The following is a 23,865-nucleotide window of genomic DNA, read 5'->3' on the forward strand; positions in this document are numbered from 1 at the left end:
GATTAAACAAGAAACTAAACCCAACCCCAGGGAATCAAAATCAATTAAACTGAAACAATGAATTAAAACAATAATAATAATAATGTGGATTAAATAGAAATCAGAAATCGATTAAATCTGAATTGATTATTGAATTGATTGAGGATGAAATAGAAATGGATTGAATCAGAAATAGGGCATTTTATCATACACTTAGTGTGCACAATAGGGCATTAACATATTAGCAAGTATAGATATGATCTATAATACCCGAATAGCCAAGTAAACGAACATCCATCTTTGATTTGATATTTTTAATTGCTTTGCCCTAAACAAACACACAATCGTATGCATAGAAAATTCAATCACGAACTTACAAACCAAGAAACATTACCTCCCTTTGTTGTTGTGTTCAGCAAATCGAGAGGGAGAAGGAGTCGATGATTGACCAAGACGAATCCCCGATTTCCAAAGTAGGGCTGTGAAAAAACTAGGAGATCGATGTAATGGCCACTGGAAAGTCGAAGCTTGGCCAGAGAGAAGACGACGACGAGAGGTTGAAGAGCAGTGATGAGATATGTGGTGAAGATGGGGAGATTTTGAAGAAGGGCTGAAGGGGTATATGCATGAATACATAGGTCGGAATGGTTCGGCAAGATATTGAGGCTGAATGGCTCAAAAGGATACTGGATCATTAACAGGCATTCATTTAACGAACCAAACACACATATATCTATATCCGACTGAATCAGACATAACCAAACAGGCCCTAGTATAATATAATAATTGAAAAGAAATATAAAATAAGAAATTCTTTTTGGATCCAAAAGCAGTCTTTAAGACTACTTTTATTCACAACCCAACCCAACTCAATTTTTTAATAAAAAATTAATTTCTCTCTCTTCCACCTACACAACCCAACCCAGCCTAACTTTTCACTTTTATTCACAACCCAACCCAAACCAATTATTTTAGTACATATATCTTATTAACTTTTAATTTATTCTATAAAATTTAGTAAAATTAATAAAAATATTAATTTTTTAAACAATATTACTTTAAGTATAAAAATCATTAAAAAAGATAATATCATAATTTTATTAAAAAAACCTTGAATTTTTACAATTATTAAAAAAACAAAAGTTTATATATAATAATATTAAAAAATACATATTTTTAAAAGTGCTCTATTTCTAATGAAATTGATATCTAACTATTCATAAAAATAAACTAAACAAGACTATGTTTTTAGATTTTTGAAATAAGTCAAATAATATAAATTATTATATAAAACTCAAATTATATAAAAAATAAATTTTTTGAAAGAAAAAAACAAAAGAATATTTAATTAAAAAATGAGTTGTGACCTAGGTTGGGTGGCAACCGGTTGTAGTAGTGTGAAAATGATTTAATCTTTATCTCACCAGTAAAATTTGTATAAAACCCTCGTTCCGTCAACCCTGGTAGGTTAATTTGAATCGATGGCAGCAGGTGGGTCGTGTTTAGGCGGAATGGAGGTTCCGGTGATCGGCAGCGATTCCGTCAAATGGTTCAACGTCACAGTCCCTTCTTCTTCTTCTTCATCTGACGTCATTGCTCCTGTTACTGAGGATGCTTCTTCTTGCTGCAACATTGGGAATCCTCCCACCTATTTCATCTGGTAAACCTAATAATTCACTCACTCACTCACTCTTATTATTACTTTCTACATCCTGCATGGATATAATTACTCCGATTTCATTTCCACCGCTGCTTCATTGTTCCTATTCCTCCTATCTTCATCACCACTATTACTAACTGACCAAGTATTGCTATTGGGTTTAGCTTTAGAGCTAGAGTTTAGATTTTAGGGTTTAACGAGCCGGTTCGAACTCCACTTGAACGAGTTCCATCGGATTTCGTCTAAGCCACACCATCGGTCAATTAACAAATTAGGGCATCATGTTTGTCTGTTGGTCCTATCTTCTTTAGCATTGACAAAACCAGAAGCTATATTGATTGCTATTGGTGCCAGTGTTTATTTTTGCAACCCATCTGCTGTGGTATTTGATTTTACATAGACATGTGGATCAAGTATAGGACTATATTATAGTAGTATGGTGCTCTTGATCAGTTAAATATTAGTTTCTTGTACTGAAATGAAGCTGCAACACAACTAATTGTAATGGTACTGAACAACTACTAATAAAAATTTTGATTAGAATATAGTTATAATTAAAAAACATAGTTAATAATTAAAAAACATAAGGTTAGCGTATCAGGATACATGGTATGCATATATTTCTTTGTGCGTTTGGTTTTTGGATCCAAGTGTAGGTTTTTGAAGCCTATATTTTATGGTTTCTGCAAAAACTTGCATCCACATGACATTGTTTGTGTATATTCTTTCCAAAGCTTATAGGCAAAATCATTTATGTCATTTATACCCATAGTGATTTTGAATGATTATCCCTTTCCTATCAGTCAGTAGTCAATATATGTTCTTTAAAAGGAGTTTCTATACTCTTTAATAATTATCTTTTATACCTAAATCTTAGTAATGTGCTGCACGTAGTGGTATTAAATACATGAGAGAATATCACCTTCAAGAACTCTCTAAAATGTGACTGATATTTATAAGCTATTGTAGGTTAGTTTGACTTTTTATTTTAGTAAAAATGAACACTTGATTGAGATAACATGCTGATGATTTAACAGCACTCTTTTAACTGATCCGTACTTATAGGGTTTGCAAAAATAGGCCAGGGCCTGAAGAAAGCGAAAAACCAAATTGGGTGTGTACCAAACTGACTATTTGTGGCTCACTTTTTCAATTGTATATCATTGTAGGGTCCAGTTCAGTGTTGGAGCCAAATTGTTTTCTTAAATTTGAAACAGGCCAACAGCGTTTTTGACTTATATAATCTTTTTTAGTTCAAGGCATCCATATACTTATATGGTTCATGGTCTGGTTTGGGACCAAACTGGTAGTGGGTTCGTTTAATCGTTTCAGTACTATTTGGTTTTATTATCTTCTACTTTTTTGTTGTTGTCCGGTTCAGTTCCAACCTGGTGAACACTCTTATATATTTTTTGAGTCTTACGATTCATTCTGAGTAAATTTCCCTTTTCTAGATTCTAGAATTTGTAGAATAATGCCTTAAAAATGTTTTTTGTTCTTTCAAATAACCATCTTATGTGATAATTGTGGCATAACAGGAGAATAAACAAAAGCTGCTCAAATGTTCTGGAGATAGTTGAATTCTGCAGTTTTGCAGAATTTCCAAGAGTCGGTTTACGGATTGAATTTGCTAGTGCACTATCTCCATACGCTATTATATGCCAAAACGAGGTTTTTTCTCTTTCTTTGGCAGTCTTTTTTATATTTATGCAAATTGTTTTGTATTACTTGCAAAATTTATGATATAATTGCTTTTATGCAGCTCTCCACTACTTCTAGGAACCCGTACATGCTTTATGCATTGACTGTTACAGGAGTTGCTTATCTTATTAGACTCACTGATATTACTTGTTATGGAACATGCTCTGTTTTGCCACCTAATGAGGTGGTTGAGTTGAATATTATAAATTATTGTGATTATGGAGCAATTACAGCTATAGCAGCCACCAATGGATGCCTTGTAATAGGCGGACAAGATGGATCTGTTGGTTGTTTTCGACTTGGCATGCTTGATTCTAGTGCTCCTGGTATGGATTACTTTATGAGTTATAACATGTTTTTATTCATTTGCAAATGATATTCATATCCCGCATAAAGTGATAAAAGTTACTTAATATCAACCTTAATTGCCACCGGTAAGCTTCTAGACTTGTATCGTACAACTGTTTCAATGCTACTTTACAGAGGTGGCAAGATCAATGGGTTGAAAAGTGTGATATGTTGGTACTGCTTGAAATGGGCCACACCGAGTTGTGTTTTGACTCTCAATCACTTGTTTATCTTGATTTTATTTTTTCGATAAATAAAGCTTGTGTTAATTGTGATTACAGAAACATCACTGTTTTAATGATAAGTATTTAAATACAACGATTTCGGGGGTTTAATGCATTATACACAGACTTTGGGTGACTCGCAACCTGATTGGCCAGCTTGGCTAAATGTTTTTCAGTTGACTCATATTGACCCGTCAATGCATTTATCCAAAAACACAACTTAAATTGACCTATTGCGTATTAACTGCCATAGAGTTTTGCCATACTGACCTAGTGAAATCATAGGTTTTCTGCACGAAATACGAGATGATTCAAGTTTTGGTCGCCTGTGGAGTTTAATGTCAAGGTAATCATTTAACATCTGTTGTATACTTTTATCGTTGAATATAAGCATTAGAGCTGTGTTATGTGTTTTCTGTCATTTTAGAATGCTTTAGAACTTAATAAAATCTTCATGATGGATTTGAATATTGGAGCATCAAGATCTTATGTATGTATATTTGCTGAACTGAAGCTAAAAACTTATATTTTCAAACAAGTGCTGCTATTTGAATTTATATTCGCTTTCTCATTTTATTTTTATTTTAGCGATTACGGGCGATCTTGATATTTTTATCTTACCATGTAAAATTCGAGCTACAAGCTTGTTTGTTCTTTATCCTTGCTAGTGGGTTGTAATATCTGATACCTTTTTGTCACATATGATCTTTTTTGGATTACAATATATATATAAAGCGAATTATTCAATTATCTTACAGGAGGACTATAGCTTCGGTAAAAGATCTGGTATGTTTAGACATTCATGGAAGAAAAATACTACTTGTGCTTCATTTGGATGGAGTATTACGAGTGTGGGACCTTTTGAGTTGTAGCAAACTTCTGAGTTACACTATGAATGCTTCAACATCTGAAGGCAAGTCTTGTGGACCTTTTCTTCTTGCCAATAACCTTCAATATTTACCGGCAACATTTTTGATCATTTACTTATTAACGGGTCAATTAGGGCTATGCACCCATGACCTATTCATCTAGTGGTATGGTGCCCCCCTTACAAATGTGAGGCTGTGGGTTCAAATCCTTGCAAGTGCAAGGTAAAGGTGGAATTTTGCTGTTCAAAATAAAATAGGGCTATGCTATATTTCCAACTGGTCAAATGAGTGTATTGTAGGTTGAATGTCTTACATAACGGCACAATGTATATGTAATGCGCAATCTACTAATCACATGCATATTATTAAAGTAGATTATTGTTGTAAGAATATTTAACAATAACCAATTATAGAAAAAAAAAGAGCACAAAAAGCGTTTCTGGTTTCAAGTCAAACTATATATATATATATATATATTCTTGTTAATGCAATGCCCAATCCATGAAATCTTTAGCTGAAAGAGGTGTAAGGCTCTAAGAACAAAACTATAACTATTTACATATATTATATATATTTAAGGAAATAAAGAAATGATATTTGATACTTTTTAAACCAAATGAAGAATTTTAATTTATTCATTAAGTAGTCTTTTTCACAATGGTTGCTCTTCATCAAGGGTTTTTATTGTACACATTTACCATTTATCTGTTGGTAATAATATTAATCTAATTTGATTTTGTCTGAGAACCATTTTTTGTATAGCTGCCACAGACTAATAAGTAAGCTAAGCTAAGTTAAGCTAAGCAGATATTATTTTGCTAAACATCTGTAATCATGAACTTTACCAAACTAAAAGTCAGATAAGTTATGATTAATATCAATAAAAAATACTTGTATTTTTTAATCTCATGGTCTTCACCAGATGCTGGTTTAGTGAATCCTTTTTTGCTTCTGGGCATGGGGCAAGCGAAACATGATATCATGTTAATCTTTTTCTTAGTCTTTGCAACAAGGACAAATATTGTGGTTCTTATTATTACATTTTTTATGTATGATTTTAGGAGCTCGATTCACGAAGTTATGGGCAAGCGAAACTACCAATGATACAAATTTAGTACCTCTGGCGGTCCTGTTAAAGCCTGATTTGGTACTTTCTAATTTTTGTACTCTCAAACTTTAATTATTATATTATTAACATGGGCTCATACTTCAATACCGGAATATTGTAGGCGTGTAAACGAGTCAAGCTTGTCTAAGCGTGAAATCAGCTCGTTTAGAGCTTTATTTCTAAAGATTGAGCTTGGCACGTGAATAGTTTTTCAAGCTTGAGCTTGGCCAATTTATTTTATATGTTTATTATTTCGCAATTTTATTTATATGCATCTATAGTTGGCTATGTATATATTTTTAATTATTTTTTTTATATATAAACATAATATATATTTTTATATAATTGGTTTATTTGTAATTTGATATAGAAAAATGGTTATTATGTAAATACAAATATATCTTTAATATTTCAAATTAAAATTATATAAATGTTAGGCTTGTTTAAAGCTCGTTTAGGCTCGTGAGCCTTGTGACCTAGTCAAGCTTGAACTATGAAGCTAGGGCTCGAGCTCGTTTATTAAATGAGCTTTAATATTAGCTCATGCTTGTTTAAGCTCGGCTCAGTTTGAGTTTTTGCAAGCCAATCTTGGGTAGCTCACGACTTCTTGGCTAGTTTACACCCCTCGAGTTATGTGATTACAATTTTGGTAATAGGATTTTACATAATTTTGTTTGTCAATTGTAGCTTTGGTATCATATAAGTTTTCTCATCATATGCATCTGATTATTGATATCAAATACTTGAGGTGGCATAGGCAACTTGGCTCATTTACTTGTTACTTATTTGATTTGGGCTTTGTTTATTTTAAATGTAATAACATGTGGGTTAAATGGGTAAAATATAAGAAATTCTTTAAATTGGAGAAATGAGTAAAACGGTCAAACATCACTAATTCGTGTTGATATTCATACACATACTAAATTGCTTCATTAAAAAGTTAGATTGTTATTGTAATAATATCTAATGTGTACTCATACTTTACGCAATAGTTTATAGAAAAATGTTCGGTGGACCAAAAGCGTTATGCGTTTGGATTTCTGATATCTGCTTCACTTTCTTTCCTGTTAATTTTTTAGGAAGCTGATGGGGAGATGATCTCTTTATACAATTTGCATCTTAATATTGGAGGGAAGACTAAGTTTTCTATCGAGCCCTCGACAATGAACATTTCCATTGAGGAGGTGAGTCAGATTATCATAATGTTTATTCTCTAAGGTATACAAGTCCTAAACTTTTTTCATTTGTTTTGTCAGGGTGTAATCATTGATGTCAAAGTTTCTTCAAATCAAATCTGGATACTTAAAGATGACGGATTGGTGGTGCACAATGTTTTAGGTCTAAATGAGAGCAGGTAATGCAATGTACACACACACACACAGGGGAGGGTTCTACGAATAAGACGGTTTTTTTGCTGAGAACATAAAGAAGAAAAAATAATTCATATTTTCAGTTTTAGAAAGTTTGAAAATGCAAAAAAATGATGAAAATGCAATGTTTGTTCCATCTTTTTTAACAGCCTAATAAAATAAATAAAAAACTTTATTAATTTATATCACCAACACATGTGTAGATAAAACGTTTAAAAGTGAAATAAACAAATGAATAAATTAGATCAATAGTTTTTTTTATGTATATAACATAGACTTATGTATTTAAGGAGTAAAAGTTTAAAAGTATTATCCATTGATTGAAAAAATAAACGATTTAGGTTTGTTCTTGCAATAATTTTGCCTTATGTAATGAAACTCTCGCTATGTATATATACTAGGTTATAAACCCGTGTGTTACACGGGATTGAGTAAAAAAAACTGAATTTAACATTTTTAATTATGTTTAGCATGCATTAGTAAAAGTGCATCATCAAATAACAGGATTAAACATACGTTATTAAAAGTTTGGATATATAAATAAATTCTCAGAAATCTGAAAGGTAGGTTGAATCGATATGACACAAAATCAACCTTGAGTAGCCAAAGATTTAATGAAGGATGCTTGTCATTCAAACTTTCTTACTACACATGTAATTACAAAAGTCGAAATGTAAATTTGTATGATATATATATATATATATAGCGTTAAGTTATCGAACAATAATCCTTAACGTACAAAAACGTACGCGAATTACTCTCAAGGCAAATCAAAACACTCAAAGTCAAAAAACAAAAACGCTCAAAGCCAAAATACAAAAACACTCAAGAAATCCATAATACGCTCAAAACGGGTTTCGTGAAGAAAAGTAAAAAGTTGATCGATTAACGATCCAAATATGTTTTTTTCGGTGAACCGATGATTAATTGGATATATATTGATGATTTCGAGATCTTGTGATGTGATTTCATTGATCAATTTCATGAAATAGGTATCTTTGTACGTTAATGTATGTTAAGGATTATTATATTCTATCTCTTATCTATATATATATATATATATATATATAGGCTTAAGTTCATGCGAGAAGTCATCTTAGTGCAAGATATGCGAGAAATCAATATGAACCACTAATTTAATTACAAGTTTTTAATCTTTAATAATAAATGAAAAGTTTTAGTTACAACCATTAATACTTTCCCTTTTTAATTGATACAACTATTAAAACTACTCCAATTAACATAACTAACCAAACTAAAATAGTTTAAAAAATATAAAGATAAAACAATTATAATCTTCTCTTAAACTATAATAATTAAAAAGATAAAAAAGTTTAATTTATTTTTATAATTTTTTTTATCCTATCTCTTCATTTTATTATACATAAAGTTAGAAATACAATTTATTCATACACTATAATTTCTTTCTATTTAAAAACAATTTCTTCCAACTTCATTTTTCAACATCCATCAATATGCAACTTTTTTTTAATAGTCATCAATAAATATTTTTTTTTCTCATATCACATACTTATAAAAACCATTGTGAATAAATATACAACTTACACAAATCAAACTTATAAAAGTTTCTAGCACAAAAATGTAGAACATAAACAAAAACATGCAGCCTACCTATGAAATTTAGCATCAACGTTTATATAAACTACACAAAAATAAATATATTTTACACGTGGACGTTAAATAAAAAATATACAACTTATACAAAAACATAAAAAAATATACAACCTTTACAAAAACATTTAACCTATACTTGTGTTTTTGCATAAAACCTATAATGTACACATAAATATCCGACAAACATGTGAGGCGTCAACAAGTATATATAAACTAGATAAGATGCATATAACCTACACATGTGTATTTTAAAGTACAACCTTCAAATGTTTTTGTTAATATTAAAAATACATGTGTAGGCTATGTGCATTTTCATGTAGGTTATATATAATTATTGATGGTTAAATACAAGTGTAGGTTTATGCTTTTGTGTAGGGTGTATATTTTTGTTGATAAGTGTAGGTTTATGCTTTTGTGTAGGGTGTATATTTTTGTTGATATTTAATGTACACATGTGTAGAATATATGTATTTTCCATGTATCTTATATATATTTGTTGATTATGAATTACATGTATATGTTGTATGTTGTTGTGTAGGTTATATATAATCTTATGCTAAGAACAAGTGTAGGTTATATGTTTTTATCTAGGACTGTGGGTTGTATATTTTTTGTTATATTATAATACAAACACGTGTAGGATTTTTTTTCCATCACAATGCAACTATGTGTTAATTTATGTAGGCTTGTTAATTTATATTGGTATGCTAGTTGAGAAAAATTATGTATTGATAGACTTTGAAGAAAATTACATGTTGATGGAAATTGGTACATTGAATTAAAAGAAATTGTTTTGGATAGAAAGAAGTTGTAGTGTAGGAACAAATTGTATTTGTGTAGGATAAAATATCAAGAGGAAAGAAAAACAAGTTACAAAAATAGATGAATTATTTATATGTTTTTTTAATTATTTTAGTTTGATTAGTTATGTTAATTGGGAAGAAAAATTAATGGTTTTATTAGTTGTATTAATTGAAGAAGATAGAAGATATTTATGGTTGTAATTAAACCATTCGTATTTATTTTAAACATTTATGATTTCAAATTAAACTAGTGGTCCATATTGATTTCTCGCACTAAAATGACTTCTCGCCTGAACATCATCATCATCATCATCGTACTCAGTATATCCCACCAATAGCAATGCTATGGTAGGGTCTGAGGAGGGTAAGATGTAGACAACCTTACCTCTACCCCATAGGGATAGAGAGGCTGCTTCCGATGAGACCCCCGGCTCGATAGTAGTTTTGCATCAAGCCTTGGACATAAGGCACATAGCACTCAATCATCGGGACACCGGCTGATTGATGCATGTGCCCTTGTCTTTCGGCTATCAACGCCACCACATGATGCCTGATTAACCTTCCCCCACTTTTAACGTTATTTTCACGAGATTAGTAAAATAACGTCAAAATTAGTGCAATTTTACTTTTGCCCACCCGAGAGTTCACACATATATACATTATATGCGTGCACCGCCAGCAGGGCATAATTGCTGCACCGCCAGCAGGTTGAAATAGTTGTTCAGCAACCTGAACCATCCCATAAATATATATAGGTATATATATAGGGGAAAGTTAATGTACAAATTAAATTAACGTGCTAATTGTGAGAATCAAGTAGTGTAATTATATATACAAGTAGTGTAATTATGTAATTACATCATACATTAATTACACTATACTGTAATTACACTATGTTGTATATATAATTACACTACTTGATTCTCACAGTTAGCATGCTAAATTAATTTGTATTTGATCCAAACCCTATATGTGTGTGTGTGTGTTTATTTAGTTGGTTTTATGAATTGGATATACACTTACGAGTTTACTTGCTTGACTGTTTTCCAGCAAAACTTATTTCACTCTTTTGATTCACATTTTTTATTTTAGTTGACTATAGTGAAACATATCTTGGCACCATTATCTGTTGCTTATTTTTGTTAATTTGAAATTGTTGTTAGGGAATTCAAGCAATGCTTTGGTTTACAAGAATCATTTGTTGCTGAACAACTATTTCAAAGCTCTGAGCATGCTGCTGATGATCTTTTTTGGCTTGCTCATTCTCTGTATCCCTCTGCAAAGGTGCTTTCAAGTTTCAAATATTGTAATAAAGATCATACGCCACTTTCTTAAAAATAAGCCTGTAATAACCGGGCGTTTAGTGAACTTTTTGGCGGGAAGTTTGTTTATGCTCATGTATTTCATGGACAAACGGGCATGAACTAGGCTTTTTTTGTTCATGTAGTTAGACGGACGAATGTACATGAACACATGTATTGTTCATTCATTTAGAGCATTCATATCAGATTCTCTCTCTCTATTTCTATAATTTAACTAAAAACACATTTAAGATTTGATCGTCTTTCAAAACTTCCCACATCTCATTCTCTCTAAGTTTATTCAATTAGAGAGCACTTTATTTATTTATTTTTTGTTATTTGTTCTCTTCTTCCCGGTCACAAAAAATATAAAGAAAATAGTGGCATTATGTTTAGAGAATCACTAGATCTTCTCTATAATTGTTCTCTATTTTAGAGATCCTGATGTAGTGATAGTTTTACTGATTTTCATAAATACTTCTTTAAAAATTAGAGATAGGGTATATACAGAGAACCTGCTGTGAATGCTCTTATGCTCGTGACATTTGTTTTCATTCGTTCATTTAGTTTCTTTATGTTGGTTCGTATACACTCATTTACATTCGTAAGTTTATGTTTGCTTTAAGTTTTTTTTTTATTTAATACATTTGTATGTTGACATTCGTGAGCCACTCGTTTATACTGTTACGAGCGAACATAAACGGAAACAAACACATTCATTTTTTAACTAGGAAAACAAGAAAACCCCGTTGGTATAATATTTCGTGTTTGATTGTTGGTTTGGCTAAAGTTAAATGAACAAGTACTACCATGCTCGTTTGGTTTGTTTACATGCCTATTAGGTAGCCATGAATGGTGTTTTAAAAGAGCAATGCATGAATTGCATGCTAGTAACATATGCTTGTGAAGTTAACAATTAATTACATGTTGTCTTTACTGTAAAACTTGACTCTAATAATGATATAGAAGTAAGGAACTTTTTCAAGTATAACAGTGTGTAATGATTCTTTATGAATTGAGTCTTTGGGAAGTTGGAATTAGTATGTCTATCTTATTGAAGTTTTTGCAGGAGCAAATTGCACCATGTGTGACCTCAATCTTCCTACGCATGCTGTTTCTTCCGGACGTTTACCATAATTCTGTTATTCGAGCAACACTACAAGATCATAACAAACACTTCACTGATTCTGAGTTTCACTCGTTAACTGCTGATGCAATGAAAAAGGAGATTATATCTGTAATTGAACATGAGGTTTGAAGTGAAAACGAGACTTTAATTGTGGCTCATTTCATCTTGTGAATTACTGATGACCGCGTTATTTATGACAGGGTGTTTCTAGAAGTCCACTTTCACTTATATACTGCTGGAAAAACTTCTGTTCACACTACATTGACAATTGGTGTAATAAGAATGGGCCATGTGGGTTACTTCTTGATTCATCAACAGGTGCTATTGGTATAATAAGAAAATCATCAGTTTCTTTACTGCGTTGTTTGGAAGAAATAGAGCTTCTAGCTTTCGGTATGTTCATAATCTGTAAAATTTAGTACGGAACACAAGGCTGATTTAAGGGTGTAAATAAACGGCTCATGTTCGCAGGCTCAACCTGAAACGATCCTGAAAATTTGACACAAATTTGAGCATGATTTGAATCCGAAAATCGTGTCAGACATGTGAACCCATACAGAAATCGTTTGTCCCAAAAGTTTTTTTTCTGCCTTCTATTCTTTTTTTTTTCACACATTATTACTTTAAATTTTCATTTTTATCGCAAAATACAAATTATAATCAAAGAGAACCCTTTAATTATAAAGTTATGTGTCAAGTTTCTTTTACTTTAAAGTTTTTGGGATAAAATACAACCAATTTGTTTTATTACGTAAATCTCATTAAAAAGTATACTAATAATAATATGGTTAAACGGATCAACCAGCGAACCTGCTGGATTGACCTGAACACGACCCATTTAGCTAAACGGGTTTGAGGGTTTTGCCCAATACTGACCCGGATTCTTTTATACCAGATCCAAACCCGCGAATTTCATTTTAGTTTTGCGTCGTGTCAGAAATTCACACCCTTCGCTGGATTGGCTAGCCGGTGAAAAATTATTTTTGTTATGACTTTTGCAAAAATTAATATGTAAATTTTAATCACAAAAGCTATATTGCAATTGTCTAGGTCTTTGCTAAAGAAATTTGAGAGAGTTGTCATCTTTTGGCATTTTGAATAACTTTTGGAAAACATTTTTCATACATTTGTCTCATTCAACCCAGTGGACTCTTCACGCCCTGCTTGCGGTGCGCGCATATAATGTATATATGTGCGAACCCTCGGGTAGGCAAAAGAGAAATTGCACTAATTTTGACGTTATTTTACTAATCTCGTGAAAATAACGTTAAAAAGTGGCGGAAGGTTAATCAGGCATCATGTGGTGGCGTTGATAGCCGAAAGACAAGGGTACATGCACCAATCGACCGGTGTGCCGATGGTTGAGTGTTATGTGCCTTATGTCCAAGGCTTGATGCAAAACTACTATCGAGCCGGGGGTCTCACCGGAAGCAGCCTCTGTATTCCTACGGGGTAGAGGTAAGGCTGTCTACATCTTACCCTCCTCAGACCCTACCATAGCTTTGCTATTGGTGGGATATACTGAGTATGATGATGATGAACCCAGTGGACTCTTTTTATTTTAACTCATTTGGCCTGTCAAAGAACATTTGTAATCCACATTGAGCCCATAAATGGGTCTAATCACTTAAAAAAAAAATGTTTTGGTGCATCTAGTAAACATTGTCACGTATATTTCTTACTAGCATAAAGTTCATTTATTAATTTGTTTATAATATTTTGTTTGTTCCAGGGTGTTTTGATGAACTTGGTGAAGTTGCAAACTCTAAAATTAACTTATCAAACAATCTTGAACGGGAAGTACTTTTCGAGGTGTTACTTTGCACCAATAGTCTTAGCCAACAACTTGGGAAAGGTGTACCTGCATTATTTTACCAGTCGTTTTTCAGCCAGCCTTCTATATCTCCTGAAGAAGTTATTGGAAATTTCTTGAAAGTTCTAGAATCCAGAGGTACTTCTTCTTCTGCAGCAGCAGCTCTTCATGTATCAGAGCTAGGTGTTGATGCTGCTTGGGATAAGGGTATTAGTGACCACAAGTTTCTTAGAAAATTTTCAACAGAAATTTTCTTATCTCTTCACGGGTTGTACCGAAAAGCTGTCACTTGGGACAAAGTTGTGGATGTTATATTGAAATACGTGAACTTTTTAGTGCCTCAAAAGATTGAAAACAAATCGGATTGTAAGGCGGTTTTGGATATTGGAACTTGCGTAACAGTTCAAGTGACTTCACAAGTTGCCAAAGTGATGTTTGAATCTGCACTTGGCATATTATTGCTGCTGAGTTATATGATGAAGTTAGGCAGCCAGGTACTGTCTTAATTACGCTTGTAAATTAACTGAACGTTCAGTGAACAGTTTGGTGGGAAGTCCGAACGAACATGAACAAAAAGTTTTGTTCATTTAGAAAAACGAATGAAGATGATCAAATGTCTAGTTCGTTCATTTGTGTTTATTTATGTTCATATAGTTTACATTTTGCTAATGTATTCATATAAAATTTTTTTGGCCTGTTAAAACTTAGTTTAGTTTTACTAAATTTTTAGGCTTAACACATTGTACTTCACATTACTTTTAACTGGTTTTAGCTAAGTTGTATTTGTTCATCTTCATCTATGCTCAATTATTTGCGTTCGTTTATGAAGCATTCGTTTTAGAAAAACGAATGAACATGATCAAATGTCTAGTTCGTTCATTTGTGTTTGCTTGTGTTCATATAGTTTACATTTCGCTAATGCATTCATATAAAATTTTTTTGGCCCGTTAAAACTTAGTTTAGTTTTACTAACATTTTAGGCTCAACTTATTGCACTTCACATTATTTTTAACTGGTTTTAGCTAAGTTATATTTGTTTCATCTTCATTTATGTTCAATTATTTGTGTTTGTTTATGAACCATATACTGTTAACGTACGAACATAAACATGTTCATTCTCTTAACAAACAAACACAAACAAGAAAACCTCATTCGTTTAATCATTCATTTGATTGTTTGATTAAAGTTAAATGAATGAACATTTAACTGCTTTGTTCGGTTCATTTACAAGCCCAGGTTTTATCTAGAAAAGTAATTTCTTTATTAGCCAGGTAATACTTATTTACATATATTTATGTATGCATGCATGCATGCATGATTGATTGATAGTAGAAAAAGGAAAACATTTGGCTGGGAGCTGATTTCTTTATTTTTGTAAATGCAGATAAATATGACACCTGAAGATGTTTCGAGGGTACAACTAGAGTTATTTCCATTGATTCAAGAAATTATCACGGAGTGGCATGTAATACATTTCTTTGGGACCACACCTTGTGAATCACCTACTATGGAAGATTTCAGTTCTCAACTCTCTTTATTACAAATTGGTAGGTGTATCTTAATATTACACTTTCCACCCAATCATATTGCTGTTTTTTAGCTGATTAGTAGCACTGCATACACTTCTGATGGTAACTTGCGTCTATGCTCATTCATTTGGAAAATAATATAGTTTCCTCTCTGGGAAGTAGTCTAGTCAAAGTCAAAAGGCATGCGCCTGTCACATAACAAGTGCATTAATAGGAGAAATAATATACATATATATATATGTGTGTGTGTGTTTGTGTATACAGACACACACACACACACACATATATATATATATAATATATTATATAAATCATGTTCTTAGAATTTTTAATATGCCTTATATTTTATATGACATCTTTGTTTTCCATATCCACTTTGAAAAACGTATCATTTTCTTTATCACTATGTTCAAACATTTCAAAGTTTGTTTATTTGTGTGAGAATTACACATAAAGCTGGTTCATTATTAATATCAAACAATTCAGATATTTTATCCTGTTTCTATTATTATTAATTTTACATTTTGTGTTTATGCATGACTAGATAAAAGTGCCAATCAAAGATCATGGAACGACAAGCTTGGGAAATGTGACTTCACTCTGGCTTTTATTTTGTTACTTGATCAACAAAATATCTTCGAAGAAGGTGGTGTTGTTTCAAGACGTCTTCCAAATCCCAACTCTTTAATTGTTCCAGTAGACAACTTCACTAGCTGGATTGTTTGGGGCAGAAGTGAAGATGAGTCATCTTCTTTTTCTACTCGCTCAACTATGCTTGCTTTGATCTTACTTAAACATGGCCAGTTTGATGCTGTTGAGGTATCACTTCACTTCTTTTATTACATCTTTATCACAATTAGAGGGGTGGGTTTGTTAGTTTTCACCCGTTTATTTCTAAATGGGCAGTTCAGGTTGGATTCTGATTATAACAGGTCAAAGTAGGAGTGTCCATGGGCCAATTTAGCTCGTTTTTGGGTTAAAACCGAACCAAAATCCGAAATTTTCGGTTATTGAGTTTTTGAAAACTGTTTGGTTTCGGTTTTTGGTTTGGATTCAGGTCGGTTTTGGTTTTGTTATTTGGGCTTAAATATTTTGGGTAAACAATTGTTGAGGGACTTATGTGAGAAAAATATAATGTATGTTGTTTTTTTTTATTTTATAATATTTGCCCATTTATTTAATACATTAAATTTTGTGCTTCAACTAAAAGATGCAGAATTGTTAAGATTTACTCGCTTTGGCACGTCATCCAACCAACCTTTTTTGCCACCCCTACTTCTACTGCTTTAAATTTACAATTTCTGATATAAAGAAGGATACTGAATGTCTATATATTCTTTTGTTTGTTAAGCATCTTCTTACTATGGTGAACCGAAATATACTCTAAGGAGAAAATTTCTAGCAGTATTCAGGGTGTGAACAATGAATGGTGCATACTCCTTCACCTTCTTGGCTGTTGTCTTCTTGCACAAGCTCACCGTCAAGCACCACGAACTTCTACCGAGAAGAAAGTTAACGAGGCTATTTCCTGCTTTTTCAGGTATTTATACAGTGACAACCTTGTTTAGTAGCACTTATACATTAAAATAACTGTAAAATTCTAGAGCTTGATTATCTTAATTATCAGAGATGTTTTGTCTTACGCATGTTTGCTATGTCATGTGACGTATGTGACCAAGATTCTCCATGTCTTCAAACAGACCGAACGAACATGTACAGGGGCATGTTCATGCTCCTTTAAGTTGATTTTAACCGAACATGAACATGAACGATTAATCAAACGAATTTGTTTGATCATGCTCGTTCGTTAAGAAAATGATCATGTTCGTACTTATTCGCTAAAATCTAAATGAACAGTTCACGAACGTAAAGAACATAAATGAACATAATTGAACAAACGTAAACAAACACAAACACCTAAATGAACATAATTGAACAAACATAAAAAACACAAACACAAACAAATGAACAGTCATTAATGAACACAAACGATTAACGAACAAGTCTATTACATTAAGATGCAGCTAGGGTTAGTGGGTTACTGACATATTTTATTATTTTTAAAATTATAAAATTACATGGTTATATGGGTTAAGCAAACATAAACGAGCATAAATTAACGAATACATACGAACGAACATAAATGAACCAAACATGTGTTCATGTTTGTTCATTTAACAAAAAGTTTGTTTCATGCACATTCGTTGATTAACCAAATGATCGTAAACGAACTTCTTGTTGAACGATTTACTGTACGTTCGGTTCAATTTACAGGCCACTGCAATCCACAATCCTTTTGATGGTGCTTCTTGAGGGTGTATATTGGAGTTAAAGTATCTCTTTCACATAACCAAGAGTTATAGTTATAAACGTATATATGTTTCTGTTCATCTACAAAATGTTAGGTTTATGAGTTTTCAAATGGTTAATTGTTTACATAAAAGAAGAAACGAACTACTATATAACAGACAGTTATAGGTGATTTTTTTTTTCAATTCTTACAGCATTATCTGCTTCAACATCTACACTTTTGGTCCCTTAACATTCAAGACTTTATATATAACCTTATAAGTTTCTTGTCGCGTTTATTATTCATAAATGACTTGATATTGTTATTGTGTAATAGAGCTGCCTCTTTGCATGAGGCTTCAAAGTCATTGCAAAATTTGTCATCTGAATCTGGATTGCCTCACATTGGTTTTTGTAAGTCTATTTGGATGGTTAAAATTGGAATATTTATTTCTATTACTCTGTTGTGCTTACAATGCACTTGTCTGCAGCTGATCACACCTCACCTGGTGCTTGGAAGCTTCATTATTATCAATGGGCAATGCAAATATTTGAACAATATAATATGAGCGCAGGCGCCTGCAGTTTTGCTCTTGCTGCTCTTGAACAAGTTGATGAAGTGTTGGGCCTCAGTGAATCACCGATTACCACTAAAGGACGACTTTGGGCTAATGTATTCAAATTTACACTTGATTTGAATTATTATCATGATGCATATTGTGCCATTATTTCAAATCCAGATGAAGAAAGCAAATACATCTGTTTGAGGCGCTTTATCATTGTTCTTTATGAGCGTGGTGCAATTAAGGTAATTTATTATCATCTCAGCAGTTTATTTAAATCATGCTTAGAAAGTGAATAAAAGCATATATTTGCATCTATCTGTTGTAGATACTTTGTGATGGGCAGTTACCATTTATTGGTTTGGCTGAGAAGGTGGAGCAGGAGCTTGCATGGAAGGTAACTGTTTTTTTTATAAAGAGAAGTTTGCACAAATGCTTCTTGTGGTTTAACCTCGTGGTTTTAAAGACTAAACGTGCAACACTCTCACAAATGCTTGAATTAAGCTTGCAATTTTTAAAATCAAGGGACCAAATTTGCAATATGGTCCAATCACAGGAACCATTTGTGCAGTTTTCTTCTGAAAATGTATACTGGTTATTATATTAATCATTGTTTTGAATCTTTTTTGCAGGCAGAGCGTTCAGATGTTTCAATAAAACCGAACCCTTATAAATTATTATATTCATTTGAAATGCATCAAAATAACTGGAGGAAGGCTGCAAGTTATATGTACCTTCATTCAGTACAACTGAAACATGAAGCAGCTTTAAAAGATTGCCAGCTGAGATCATTGGTTCTACAAGAAAGGCTGAACTGTCTTTCTGCCACTATAAACGCACTGCATCTTGTCCGTCCATCTTCTGCGTGGATCAATCCTTTACTTGAAGGAAAGCCCATTCAGAATCCAAGTAAAAAGGCTAGAATAACTATGCCAGACCAGGGTAATTATCCAAACACTTTTGCTGAACTACCAGCTTCTATCCATACTTTTGTGAATCGGTTCTTGAAAGGGGTCAGCGTGGTAATGTTTTATAAAATTAGCCGAATGTTATCCAAATTAGTGGTGTGCATGGGCCGTTTTTGGGCTAACAAATTTACCATTTGGGCTTAAAACTTTTTTGCAGAAAAAGCCAGACATTGGGAAAATGAATTTTGGCCTAAAACAAGCATCTTTTTGTTAATTAGTAATTAGTTGATTATTATACATTTGAATTAAACTATTTTGGTGACACTATTTATTAAATTCTTATACATTTACTTAAAAAATCAAATTAATAATGAAAATCTCTAAGTTGGGTTTGGTTAGTGTTTTTTGGTTTCAATTACATGCAAAACGTAACAGAACTGAGTTTTCGGTTTTTCCCAAAACTTAAAACCAAACCTTCGGTTTTTGCTTGGGTTCGTTTTTTTTGGTTTTATGCACACTCCTAATTAAAATTATTTTAAATCTAGATATCTTTGTGCTATTTGTAATTATATTTACACCTCTTTTATAGAAAAATGTAAAAATTGTCGGAAAAACCCTGTATGTTTTTGCATGACCTGTACTACTAACTACATGTTTTGATTTGTTACGCCACATCTACTATTCACTTTCACTATCTGGAAGATTGTGACATGCATGCCGTCATTTGTGTTTTTTTGCAGAAGCTGATGATCATCTTTTGAGCCAGAAACTGGATACCTGTATGGATGAGAAGCTTGAAAATGAGTTTGTTTTAACTTCAGCAGAATATTTTCTCTCACTGGCAAACGTGAAGTGGACATTTAATGGTACCAACTTTAAAATCTCTTATCTCGTCTTATTGTCTTATACGGGTTCAGGAGCAACTTGTGTAGAGGTTTGTAGGTCAGGCTTTCCTGTGTCAAACTTCCTAAGTTTATCATTATTATTTAATGTGTCAAATATGATTACAAAAGTTATGCTATGCCAATATCAATCTATTTTCTGAGTGAAGTGGTTTAGAATTCAATGGGCAACTTTCAACGTGTTCTTATATGCTATTATATTTTGTTTTACGTGTTTGATGAATCTCAGATACATATATCCTTAATCTGCCCATGCATAATCTAACGTGTCAAACGTTCCACCTATAAAATAATGAGAGAAGTTGAACAACAAAGAACTTGAAGTCTTGAGTTATTAATTCATTTGGGTGTGTGAATTGGCATATTAAATGTGCGATAATGGCAAAAAGAGAAGCACGCAATTTCTTTTTGTATTATTGATTACAATTATAGACTCTTTAAGCTTAAATATCTTTTTAGGTCTCGCAATAATACAGAAATCCTGATTGTTTGATTTTGAAGAAGTGTGTTGTAATTTAGTTTTGTATATTGTTGTTAAATAAATTGCCATGACAATTAATGTAGCTCTTAATACTGTCAGGGATTGAAAATCCTCCACCAAACCTGGTTGAGTTGTTGGTTCATTCGAATCTGTACGATATGGTTCTTACAGTAATTCTTAAATTTTTTAAGGGTTCAGCATTGAAGAGGTATATATTTATTATATAGTTAAAGTTTTTGTTCATGTTTCATTGTTTTTGACTGCTAATGATGTTATGATTTCTTTTTCAGAGAACTTGAAAGAGTTTTTATTGCCATGTCACTGAAATGCTGTCCAAACAGGTCTCTCTAGAACTTTGTATTTCTGTTAAAACTGAAACCTATTTTTTCTTAATAAATAATTCAAATAACAGTTTAAATGGCTTTTTGGTCTACTAGTAATTGATTTTACTTGATAGTTGCAGTTTAAATGGCTTTCAAATAACATATAAACTTTTTAGCTGTTTGGAGGAATATTTACTTTTAATATTAAATTCAGGGAAATATCTAAAAAGCATAATGTTATGCTGTTAACATCTTCAAAGGATGAAGTTATTCATGATTCAGTTGATACGGCACATCAAGCTAAGGGGAATGACCAATGGGAGACTCTTGAGCAATACATAGTTCGTATCTTGTTTTTAATCTTTTCTGGTTTATGTTTTGTTTCAGTTATCCTTGATGGAAGTATAAATTTATTTTAAAAAATGCAGGAAAAATATAAGTGTTTCCATCCTAGGTTACCAGTAATAGTTGCAGAAACTCTTCTTTGTGCTGATCGGTTGATTGAACTTCCTATTTGGCTTGTTCAAATGTTTAAGGTATTTTCCACATTTTTAATTTCTTTTATTATCTTTTTGGGTTATTAACCCTTGTTGTCATTTCTTTTCTCTGATTTTGTAAACTTAAGTTATGCGGCAGATTCTGCTGTTCGCTCTACATGTTTTTTAGCTTACCGTCATTCAAAGTTTCTCTCATTAGTTAGGTGGTGAAATTTTTTTACCATAAATGAGTCAAAAAGTATTTAAGCTAAATGGGTTGAAAGCCTCTCAAAAGTCCCTTTTTCTAACGCATGCATTCATAAGTATTTAAATAATAAGTTTTAAAGTGCTTTGATCCGTATCAAAACAATTGCCAACTAGTCAAAACACGGTTTATGAAAAGCATAACTATTACAACTGTTGTTTAGCCTAACGTTAGTTTTACCCTTTGACCAATTATTAAGTTATTTAAATGAGTTTTGTAATTGAAATTTTAATTGGAATATGCAAACTTAACCAATTATCTTATTTTTTTAAAGCATACTGCATACAATTATTAAATAGTGAAACCGAACGAACATGAATGGAGCATGCTCGTATTTGCTCGTTTAATTTTAACTGAGAAAACGATTGAACATGAACGGTTAAACAAATGTGGTTCTTTTTGTGCTCGTTTGTTAAGTATTATGAACAAGTTTGTCTTCGTTTATACCACTCATTCATAAACAAAGATGCCCGTCGCTGTTGACCGCTATTCGCTATTGATAACTATGATAGTACTGATTTGATAAATAAGTATACTTGTAAGTTGTAACATAAATGCATATCAATGTTTATAAGTTTAAATTTAATCTATTTCAGGGTACACTAAACGGATGATGGGGTATGGCGTGGTCAGAATCAAGCCCTGCATCTTTGTTCCAACTTTATGTTGATTATGGCCGATATCCAGAGGCTACTAATTTGCTGCTTCATTATATTGAATCTCTTGCATCACTGGTACGACTTCTTTTTTCAATCATATAATATTATATTATTTTTTAGGTGCAATTTCATATATATGCCTACAAACTAGGAAAATATCATATATAACTATGCAAAACTAAAAATATCACATATGCCTGTACAAAGTAGTTAAAATATCAAATATACCCAGTTCATTAAAACAATTTAATAAATGACCATTTTACTCTTATTTTTGCAAAAACATTAAAATTTCATATATGCCCATCTTTAACTTTTTATTTTATTTTTTGTTATGCATATTTAGTTTAGATATTTTTTTACCCATTTTTAGTTTAATTTTTTTACCTATATACAATAGTTCATCAAAATACTAGATTAACTTATCGTTCGATCATCTTGTGATTATACCTGTTTCGATTATCTGAGTCGAACATACAGATTTGATTTTTCGGTTATCTGCTGTCGAGAGAACAACAGAGGAGTTAAAATGGTTCAGTTTGCTTGCTTATCGTCAATCAAAATCCAAATAAAAAAGTATGATGGAAATGGGTAGAATGGTCATTAAGTAAAAATTCATTAAAGTTGGGTATATATGAAAATTTTCAAGTTTGTAAGGGTATATGTGAAATTCATCTTAATTTTGAAATCATATTTGACACTTATGAAAACAAAGGTTTAGACAACCATTTTAGTGTTATAAATTTAATCCTATAAAGATATTGTGATTGTTGCAGAGGCCAGGTGATGTCATTCGTAGAAAGAAGACATGTGCAGTGTGGTTTCCATACACAACAATCGAACGATTGTGGTGTAAACTTGGAGACTTGATCAATTCAGGGCATATGGTTGATCAGTGTGAGAAGCTAAGAAGCCTGTTACACGCGGCTCTGGTCAAACATTTTAAGCAGCTAAACGTTGACTCAGTTGACGTAATGTCTTCAGCAACCTCTTGATTCATCCTGAGCATCATGTAAAAGTTTGATTTTGTTATTGCTTTTGCATCCATATTTTAATGAGTTGAAGGTGTGTAACATCCATCATATCCAAGTAATTATATGACACCCATGATGGAGTCCAAACGCAAAGTAAAAAATTGTCGTAACAGTAAAAACAAAAAGGAACCGAAAATTTCTACTAGGTTTATAAGCCTCAGGTTTAGATGGTAGGGCTTTACTTGCTTTCTTGATTTATGAGAACATTGCTTTCTGCTAGGTTTACAGCCCATTTTGACTTTTATGTCTTGTGGTTTTGGGTTTTACCCAATTTGACTTTTATGTCTTGCGGTTTTGGGTTTTAGTATGAGCAGTTCGGGTTGACATGAACCCGGGTAACATGTTTCTTTTTACAAATTTTTATAAAAGCCGTGTTTTATGTCATAAATTGAAATTATTGGGTGTTATGTATCACATTAGCATAATCATTTATTGGTTTAAACGTACATTATATTTTGAAAGCATATTCTGTAAACCTTAATTCGGTTTAATTTCC

General features: G+C 32.1%; 1 pseudogene across 1 annotated transcript; it reads left to right on the forward strand.

Annotated features, from left to right (window-relative positions):
* Positions 1-1,460: 1,460 nt before the first annotated feature.
* LOC143624248 (nuclear pore complex protein NUP160-like) lies at positions 1,461-23,625 on the forward strand (annotated as a pseudogene). Its single transcript, XR_013152072.1, has 26 exons — positions 1,461-1,639; positions 3,178-3,310; positions 3,402-3,666; positions 4,198-4,258; positions 4,671-4,825; positions 5,843-5,928; positions 6,969-7,073; positions 7,146-7,243; positions 10,861-10,981; positions 12,068-12,250; positions 12,328-12,520; positions 13,860-14,434; positions 15,325-15,487; positions 16,014-16,288; positions 16,821-17,009; positions 18,096-18,172; positions 18,250-18,566; positions 18,650-18,718; positions 18,954-19,263; positions 19,970-20,095; positions 20,712-20,820; positions 20,903-20,953; positions 21,150-21,276; positions 21,364-21,471; positions 22,273-22,410; positions 23,112-23,625. The product of XR_013152072.1 is annotated as a nuclear pore complex protein NUP160-like (transcript).
* The last annotated feature ends 240 nt before the right edge of the window (positions 23,626-23,865 follow it).

The sequence above is a fragment of the Bidens hawaiensis genome, unplaced genomic scaffold (assembly GCF_021521415.1).
Source record: "Bidens hawaiensis isolate Kalapana, Puna unplaced genomic scaffold, B.hawaiensis_p1.1 tig00003739_1, whole genome shotgun sequence".
Classification (NCBI taxonomy): domain Eukaryota; kingdom Viridiplantae; phylum Streptophyta; class Magnoliopsida; order Asterales; family Asteraceae; genus Bidens; species Bidens hawaiensis.